Here is a 10,658-nt window from a genome sequence, read left to right as displayed (position 1 = left end):
GCTTCGCTATTTTCAGCGCTGTGGTGGAGATTTACGGGTCAGGTTCAGGTAAGTGTACAATTGTGTGGTTGTTAGGATTAGGGTGCGGGTTAGGTGAGTTAGGATTAGGGCGTGGGTTAGGTGAGTAAGGGTTAGGGCGCAGGTAAGGTGAATTAGGTTTAGGGGCGGGTTAAGTGAGTTAGGGTTAGGGCACGGGTTAGGTGAATGTGCAATAGTGACGGACCTTAGGGTTAGGGTTTGGGTTAAGGTAAGCGGATAGATAGTAGTGTATGTATAGTTTAGTGTAGGGTTAGTTGTAGGATTATGTGTATGTGTGTGTATTGATGTTTTTTAGATGTGCTTGTGTTGTGTGTATGTGTTTCGGAATAGCAAATTTTTTCCCAAGGAAAAAAATTTTCTGTTCTGAATGTTCGATATTCTGTGGTTTAGATATTTTAGGTTCGATGAAATAGCGTTTGCTGTTTTCATCTTTCGATAACGTGATATAAACGCGTTTTATTTATCTGCTGTTGAAGACTGAAGTCCCATGCTCTAGTACTGGTGGAAATATTGGACTTGTGGAGAATTTGGAGGTGGAGGACAATTGGTGTCTAATGCTGCAATAAATGCGATAAAGCTTTCCCCTCCAAAGTCTATAAGACACTGAATAAAGGGATGGAGCTTCCATCCTCTTTTGGTGGCAGCTGAGGGACTTAAGGCCTTCGATCTTTTTAGGCAGGAACCTTTAAGAGTCTTTCTAATTGTTTGCTATGTCTAGTGAAATACATCCCGAAGTGGGTATATAATTACATCTGATATTTTACTCAGGTTAGTGATCTCAGTGAAAAACTTAAACTTGCATACATTGCTTCCTTAGAGACAACCATTTTAACTGCATTTTCCATATTCCAGACAGAGAACAACTGATGCTTTTGAAATATTGAATTTAAACAACAGAATGTATCCAGTCTTAATATTGTTGCAGTTGTAGTCTAATCTAGATTCATTTTTAAGGGAGTATCGATAACCAAATTAGTGACCCAACTATACTACCTGTATTATGGCCTGTTGAGAAGAGAATTTGTTAATTTCTGCATTTTCTTTTTCCAATAACACTACAATCTCTACATTTCTAGACATGGAGCTGTAGCTGTACCATGGTAAATTGTATGCCAGAATTTTTAGAAAAAAAAGGTGGAATAGTTCAATACCAGCAGCATCTTAACCCTCCAAGAGGATGGTTTCCAAAATTCTTTGAGGTATCTTTATCATATAATATTAGTTATAATTAGACTCAAAAGCTTGATGTTATCATGAGCAGGCTTTTCTCTCTACCCCTCAGAGAATTTCCTCCTGTATATGTCTCTCGCTAAAAGACATTAAATTTAACTTTATCCCAAATATTTGTAATCAGAAATATCTTGGCCTTACTCTAGACCCTTCAAATAACTTTTATCTTCACACTGGTAATATTAATGCTAAAGTATAATCCCACCTTAAACTGTGCTGTCATACCTCCCACCTTCTTTTACCTGCAGCACCCTCAGCCACAGCCTGAAATGTCCTAAAACATAAAATAGAATATGTCATTCCTCTCTATTGTCTACAATTATCTGACAATATTCTCAAATTACAAATCACTGAAAACAAAATCTGCAGATTTGTTGTTCTTGCTGACTCCAACACGTCAATTTTGCCTACTGAAAATTTTCAACTGGTTACATATTCCCAACAGAGCTATATTGGTCCTCAGTATTATCATATTTAAAATGTGTCTTGGATACTGCCAGCCATTAAAAGGAATCCACCCAAGCAGGGAACCAAACTACACTCTCCTTTGTAGTCAAGATGAAAACCTTACTCTGGCCTGATCAAAATCTAAAATGGCCATAGGTGAAAAGGCTTTCTCCATACTATGCCCAGCTCTTATAGAACCATCTCCATTATGAAGTAAAAAAACAGCCAGACTCTGTAGGACTTCAAAACTGCACTAATTGAACATTTAGTTAATGAATCTAAATGCATATACTTTCACGATGTAGGCTAAAATCCCATATATTTCTTTCTTTCTATACGGTACCATGGCTCACCATATTAACCTTTACTGTGGTCATTATGGTGCATCTGTTGTAAATATGTGTCCATATGCATGCATACAACCTAGATACATGAAGTGTATATAGAACAAATTGTACATTGATATAGGAATGTACTTTATAATGTGTTATATTGATATGAGAATGTGTCTTAAAATGTATCATCTACTCGGGGTACCTACTTTGTTGTCTAGTTTTACAATTTTGTGTCTTTAATTTTGTTGTCTGAAAAGAATCAGTGCAACAGCTCACATACATTTTTAACAAATAATAAATAGCATAATTAAGCAAGCAAGCTTGGCTGTGAAGCTGCAGGTCTGATGTTTTCCTTATAGAAAAAAATGGCCTATAGTGAAAAGAAAATCATCTGCTGTATTCATCATAGAATGCTTCAATGATAGAAGCATACTGAAAAAAGGATGCCTCAAAATTAAATAAATAAAAAAATAAAAAAGAAAAGAAAGAAACACCAAAATGAGTTTTCTTGCAAACTCCATCCACCGGCATACCCCCATATTTAAGCAATAATCCACAACTGTGTGTGGATATATCAGGATTTACCCATAGATGGTGTGGTTTGATCACGAGGTTGATCAATGCCTCTCCATTTGTAAATATTCTGCATATACCCGTGTCATTCATTTTGTGTATCTGTTGCTCAAGTCACAGCTGAAAAGGGTCTTGTACCATTTTATCGACCCAGTTAACAAGCGAAAGTAAAATAAAGCTTTCCTGCCTTTTCTGTTCCTAGATTTGGTTGATAAAATTCAAACAGTTGGTTTTCTTTCATTATTCACTTTACAGGTACCTTGCATTTACTTAATATTATAGAGATGCAGTAGACAGTTCTGAATAAAAGTAAGTGAATGTTTTGAACTTCTCCAGTCATTATTATTGTCTGTATACATGATTTTTTCTTTTCCTTTTTACCCCCTTTGGTATAGTGTCTGTAAAACATCGCAGCATTACACAATATGTGAATTTGTTGTCAGACCATTGTCTCCATATTTTCATTGAAATGGTCCAAACACCAGCTATACATTCTAGTTATCAAAACTTAAATAAATAATTAGATAATTGAGGACTTTTAAAAAAAATAGAAAAAAACTTTAATTTCATTCACATGGTCAGAATCATCTTGTGTTTTATTTACCCTAACAAAAAAAAGGGAAGATGTTTTAGGCTTTAATCTTGCAAAACATTTAGTGCACAATATTCTTCAAATAGCAGCTACTATTCGGTATCAGCAAAGCCGCCTTTTTGTGGTTTGGAAACTATTTACACAGGACTATTTCAGAGTACAGGTCAAGAATTATCTGTCTACTCACACTCACCACGGGTGTGCCACAGGGAAAGTCATTGGGCCTCTTCTATTTCCAGTTCTTAGAATCATGATCTTACTATGTAATCCACACCTAAATGTCCAGCTGTACGCTGCTGAGTTGGTACTGTTACACAATGACCTTCCTGTAGATAGCATTAAACACATATGGAGTCAGGGCATTGTCACAGTTCAAAAACGGTATCCTCATATAGAGCTCACCATTATATTTATATATATATATATATATATATATATATATATATATATATATATATATATATATTTACTCAAGCAGTCCTATTTAGTGCACCATAATGTCAGGCAATCAAAAGAAAATTAAATAGTTTTCATAATCATGTGGAAAAATGAATACTGTCAATTAGTTTAAATCCCCTGGATTATGACTAAATCATCCCAGGAAATTGGCAGCATATCTAAGAGGAGGCATAGTTTATCAGCCACCATAAAACAAAAATTGCTACAAAGTATCTGACTTTGTCTGCAGATGTTAAAATTGCCTTTGGCAAAGACATCCTATTATCTACCCTGGAGCACTGCTTGGCAATAGCAAAAGCCAAGTTATCTACACATACTCATAAACTGCAGGCAACAAAATATTTATGCAGTGCCTTAGCAAATTGTTAAACTTAGACTATTTTCCCACTTGCGAATAAACTGAAATGCAAGTCTGCATCAAGAATACGTTGTTACTCAGCATTAGTTAAATTAACACTTGCTATATCACAATATTATTTCAATTGCAGTAACGAAGGATTCTACATGTGCTTAGCACTGTGGGATTTATTTGCTCTAATAGATCCCAGTCCAGAAAAAGATAATTCAAACAATCCCTAAACAACCAGCATGTCTCTGACCAGGATACCCGCTTACATTTCAGTGATCAGCATTTTAAACCCCAGATCGATACTGCTAAGCCACTACATAATTAGACAAAAACAACTGCAAATGTTAATAATAAGAGCAGAGATTAGTCCATCCCTGGGATTTAAAAAACTCTGTCTAGGCTCCACGCGAAGCCTACGTGGCGTTTACGTGTTTGAGCAGCGATGCAAGGTTACACACAATGCATATGAATTATGCACGGCCCACCTAAGCCAGTTTCGTGGCTAGCAACAGTGTTTCTGGCCAGGAAACCATGTAAGTGAACACGGATATCAGTTCTTGTAAAGCAGAGCACCTACAGTCTGGAGATTTGTGCGGAATGCCATAATGATCGCCAGGACTTCACAGATAGCTGTTAAACTGTTAGTGCAACACATCTGCATGAAAGCCAACATAATGAGGGGACAAATAACCAGAAATAGGGACATATTTGACATAGATGCCACATAGAAATGTGATAGAATGAAACTCTCTCAACCTCTTAGAGCAAGAAATCTGGATAAAGCCATAAATAAGGGGGGGGAACAAAGGCTCAGAAATAGGAACCGATTTTTAATATTACTCTTCAAACTTAGAAAGTGAATAGAATAATAGGTTGAACAGTAGCATTAACTCTCTGAAGAGCATGAAGTTTTAAATGCAAATGTCTGTCATCAGTTTCTGACTTCACTCCACAATGACATGACAAAGATCTGCCAGCAAACCAAAATGTTATGGGAAAAGATCACAAATATGAGACAAAACTGGACATTCTGCCGAAATCAGGACCATTGAAAGGTATGCACTCAATTGTATGTAATATTGACTCACATCAGTCCTGAGATCATCCCAGTGATATGACAGAAAGCCATAAATTTGATATGGAAAATATCTGGACATCCTGGGAATATCTGTGCAATTGAGAGGTATGATGCAAAGTATATGGTCCAAACACAGTACAGGACAATGTACCTACAGTGTGATATCTCATTCCCGGCATTCTGTACTGAAGCTGTGTTAATGATCTGTAACAGGATATGGACTGCCATGTAAAATTATCACTCAGGTGAAGTGTATGAATTGAATAGGGACACGCAGATGAATTCTAAGAATGAACACAGTGAAGGAGGACAGGTGAAACTTCCTCATGAAGAGCAGAGGAGGACATATCAATGGAAGATGGTTGTAGCAGCAACACCAATCACATATCTATATAGCACAGTAGGGACTGTGCAGTGAAAAAGTGTTTTATGTGTCTGTCACACAAGGTGACAAAACAATGAGGAGTATGTCTGTGTGAGATAAGCATCCTTATATGAATAATGCAGAGGGCATCCATCAGGGATCTGACATGCAATTAGGGTAGGGTGTATTTTGTGAGACTGTAAACTGATATGCCTGAATATGAGTGCACTCTCAGAGGAGGTCTCCAGCAAGGTGGCAACAGGTAAAGGCTCATGGAAAACATTACAAGAACCAACCACAATCATGGACAATATCAGAATAATACTACCAGTAATCCCATGCCTCTGACATAACATATGTGATGTATAGTGGGAGTGATAAGAGTTGAGTCTACACACATGCACATGCACACACACACACACACACACACACACACACACACACACACACACACACACACACACACACACACACACACGCGCGCACACATGGACACACACACACGCGCGCGCACATGGACACACACGCACACGCACACACATGCACAGGCGCGCGCACACACACACACACACACACACACACACACACACACACACACACACACACACACAGATACACTTAAACAACTATTATGATACATCCATACTCTAGGAGGGTAACCATGCACACTGTCCTGGCATTGTAACACCTGCTGGAGCTGTTAGGAGGGACATTGCTATACCTGTATGCAACAGTATGGGCAGTACAGGCTAGATGCCTTGTGTACATGGCCTATATATATATATATATATATATATATATATATATATATATATATATATATATAGGGAAAGAATTCAGTTGTCCGTTTCTGTTGCTTCGGTATTTTCAGCACTCTGGTGCGGGTTAGGTTAATTAGGGTTAGGGTACAGGTTAGGTATGCGTGCGATTGTGTGGACATGAGGGTTAGGGCGGATTAGGTGAGTTAGGGTTAGGGGGCAGGTTAGGTAAGTGTGCAATTGTGTGGATGTGAGGGTTACGGTGGGGTAGGTGAGTTAGGGTTAGGGCGTGGGTGAGGTGAGCGTGCGATAGTGACGGACCTTAGAGTTAGGGTTTGGGTTAAGGTAAGTGGATAGTTAGTGGTGTGTGTATAGTTTAGTGTAGGGTTAGATGTAAGAGTTTAGGTGTATGTGCGTGGATTGCTGTTTGTTTGGTGTGCTTGTGTTGTGTGTATGTGTTTTGGAACAGCAAATTTTTTCCCTAGGAAAAAAATTGCTGTTCTGAATGTTCAATGTTTAGTATTTTCAATTGGTTGGGTTTGATATTAGAACACTACACATTTTGAATGTTTGGTGTTCTAATATAGACCCATGTTCTGTACAATCAGACAGTCATGTATATTCCACAGAAACAATACCTAGGTATGGTCAATAAGCTGTGAGACAGTGCACAGTGACAAAGATGGTACACTTCAGTTACACATCACTGGAAGATGTGTAGGGAGGTACATGAAGAAGGGTGCATTGTACACAGTTACTGGTGAAATGATGGCTGGGAACTATGAAGGTATTATGGCCTCTGATATTCATTTCATTTACATACTACATACTTGTGCTATATTCAAGGGAGTGGTCAGCACTGTGACCACATGCTGGTGGCTGTACCACTTGCCATCTATCCCAGGTCATATACCTATTGATCCGATTATAGATTGTGATGTCCACATTATACTTGGGTGGCATGTTTGTTTCTTGAATCAATAAATCCCCCATATGTCTTGTCAATGCAGGTGTTGTCATGGCTCTGGTAGCAGTTTTTGGTATGTGTTGATATTGTCTGTATTATACTAATATCACAGTTGGAGTCAATGATTGCCCACAATCTGTAGCCCTTCAGGCAGCTGTTTGGACACAGCATGTCTATGTCATCTGTGATGCCCATCACTTAATTAATGGGCAGGAAAGGGCCTAGCAGACAGCTCTGATGTATAGACCTGATCACTGGACCTGAGATATAGGTCATGTCACACATACATAGTGAGATGCCATGTATGTGATACACTGGTCTACCCATTTGGTGATATAACTATTTATGGCCACATAAGACAGTGTTGATTAACTACTTCAGTGAGGATTTGTGTCAAATGCCTTGACCTGGTAAAGTTCCACCAGATGATACTGTTGTCATGCATGCCCTCAATTACCTCTTTAAGGACATCTATCAGATGTAACAGACATGATGTAGAATTAACAACTCACACTGCCAGAATATTACTAGTGTAAATGTAGAAGAGGTCCATGGTGACATGTTGATCTACTTCACAGTCGAGGAGAGTCAGGATTTCTGTATACATGCATACATCAGCTGCTGCCCCCCCCCAACTCAGGTGGATGCATGTTGATGTACACCCTTGTATGGGAACATAGCCCATGTGGAGGGAGTGTCAAAGTGCGTATTCAATTGTATCAGGAGGGTGTATGTGCTGAGTCATGCCATAGGTGTTTTGTGGTGTTGTCACAGCTGATTGATTCTATGTGATAGGCCTGGATGAAGGTAAGACAGTGCATATTTCCTATGGTGATCCAGCCTAGGGTTTTGACATAGGATCATAGGAGGTTACTAGACTATCTACTCAGAAGTCATTTCATCACTAGCTGTTTCATCCCAATGTAATACCATAGATAATCTAGTCAATACCCAGGATTGTATTTAGTAATGACTGCCCATGTCCAGGAGAATTGTGAGCACTATCCCCAGTATGAATTTACAGTGCCCCATCCACTTGCCCAGGTTCCTTTTGAACAGTATCATAGAAGTGCCCTGCTTCACATGAATTGGAGCCTATTCCAAAGATGTGGCAGTCACTGGGAGACAAATCTGCCCCTCCAACATGTACTATTCAAGTTGCAGGCCATATTTAGATCTCTGGAATGTGTAGCTTTAGTCCAGTTTGATTTATGGATGTGCAGCAATTTCATTAGGTTTGGGTCGGAGATTGTTCTGTAAGCCAGGCATAAGTCACCCCTAAGAAGACTATACGATACTGAGTATAGTGACAGAAACATTAGTCGGTCTGTGTACGGCATGTGTTGGAGTCCTTTGATCTTCTTTGTTAGAAACCTTTGCGGTCTCTCCAATTGCTGCAGGTGTTTTGTGTGGTACATGCCAAAAGGGGTATTATACTCAATTATGGGCCTAATTAGTGACGAGTATAGAGGGGTTCTAACCTCCTTTGCTCTACAGGCGATACCTTTGCTAATCAAGTGTACTTTATAGAAGGCCTTCCTTACTACAGTAGACACATGGTGGTCAAAGTTAAGGTCACAGTCTACTTGTGATCCCACATCCCTTACCAATTAATAGGTACATAGGGTATTGTTGTTTATTTGACAGAGTGAAGGGACATTGTTTTTACCAAAGGGAATGATGATGCATTTCTTTGCATTTAGTTTGACCGTGACTAAGACACAAGTAGTTGGTCTGTGTAAGACCCTCCTGAAGTATACTGACATCATTTGGGGATTCAATAATTGCACCCAGTTTGCAGTCGTCCACAAACTTGGTCAACCTCAGCCTATGTTTTGGCCCGAACTTCTGAGCAGTATATACCAAAGAGTAGGGGGCCCAGCACTGACCTTTGTGGCACCCTGCTGGTGACAGGTCTGCTGGTTGATGTGGAGTCACCCATTTTGATAGTGTGTTACTGTTTTTTTAGCCAGTCAGGAACCCATCTTACAACAAAGGGGATTACATTTGGTTTGCTAAGTTTATCAGTAATGCCTGAGTGTGGGATTGTGTCAAAGGCCTTTGCCAAGTTTAGGTATACTGTGTGCACAGATTTGCCCTTGTCAATGGCCCTGGTCAGATTTTTGAAGACATCCACCAGGTTTAACAGGCAGGATCTGCCTTGACAAAGCCAAATTGGGTCAGATACAAGGTTTGGAGTTCACCTATGTCTTTATTTATGAGGTCCATGATGATACGTTCCATGGCCTTACAAATGAGGCTGGTCAGACTTATGGGTCTATAATTCCCCAGGTCTGTTGCTAAGCCACGTTTGTGGAGGGAAATAACTGTTGTTGTTATCCATTCTGCAGTAACATAGCCTGTGGTTAGGCTGTGATTGAATAGGATACTTAATGGCGATGCTAGTTCACGTTTTAGTTCATTTAGAAGACAGCCTGGGATGCCATCTGGTCTCATTGAAGTTGCATTTTTTGCCTTAGAAAAGGCTTTAATGACCTGCTCTTTGGATATGTATGGGGTGGGGGGTTGGAGGCAAGGTTTGTGATGCATGATACCAAGTACACTGACAGATCTTTCTGTTTTTCCATGTATGTCATGTTTGTAGGCCTTGGAGTCTCCCATGCACAACCCTGTGCTTTCTCCAGTTGCTGCAGGTGTCTGGTGAGGTACAGACAGAAGGGAGCATTGTACTCAATTAGTAGTCTGATAAAGCTAGAGTACAGCAGAGGTATGACCACCCTGGCCTTGGATGTGATGTCCATATGTATAATGTGCACAGAGCAGAATATGTGTGTCACCACTATGGACACATAATGATGAAACTGTAGATTGCTATCAACATGTGTTCCCAAGTCTCACAACACTGTGTTTGAGCATAGTGAGGTGCTATGTATGTCATAATTAGCAGGGGTACATCACTGTCATAGGGGACAATGAGCCATTGTATGCTTTAAGGTTCAGTCAGTGAGTTTGGCACCAATCATTTGTGTGTGGCAGCCCCTTCCATAATATGTTGCCATCACTGGGGGACACTATATTGCTGCATCCAGTTAGCATCATCTGCAAACTTGGTAAACAACAGGCCATCTACCACTGTAGGTACTTCAGGGAAATAGTTTGCAAACAAGTGAGTGCCCAGCACTGATCCTTGTGGTATTCTAATGGTAAGTGGCTAGTTGTGGAGGTGCAGCCCCAAACTTCAAAAGTGTGTGTTATATCAGTAAGCCAGTTACCTGTCTCTCTACTACTATATGGCTTAATTCCCATGTGGGAGATCTTCACTATGACACATGAATGGGGGATAGTGTCAAAGCCCTTGGATAACTCAACATAGGTTGTATGTCCTGTTATCCTTCATTCAGGTCTTTGGGCTAAGTATCCAAGAGATCCACAAGGTTCAATAAGCAAGATCTATCCTTGACAAAAATAAAATACATAGGGTCAAGTATGTTGAAGGTCACCTCTGT

Source organism: Protopterus annectens, chromosome 6.part0 (assembly GCF_019279795.1).
Source record: "Protopterus annectens isolate FY-2018-M chromosome 6.part0, PAN1.0, whole genome shotgun sequence".
Lineage (NCBI taxonomy): Eukaryota > Metazoa > Chordata > Ceratodontiformes > Protopteridae > Protopterus > Protopterus annectens.
Note: the sequence above shows the minus strand (reverse complement) of the source record.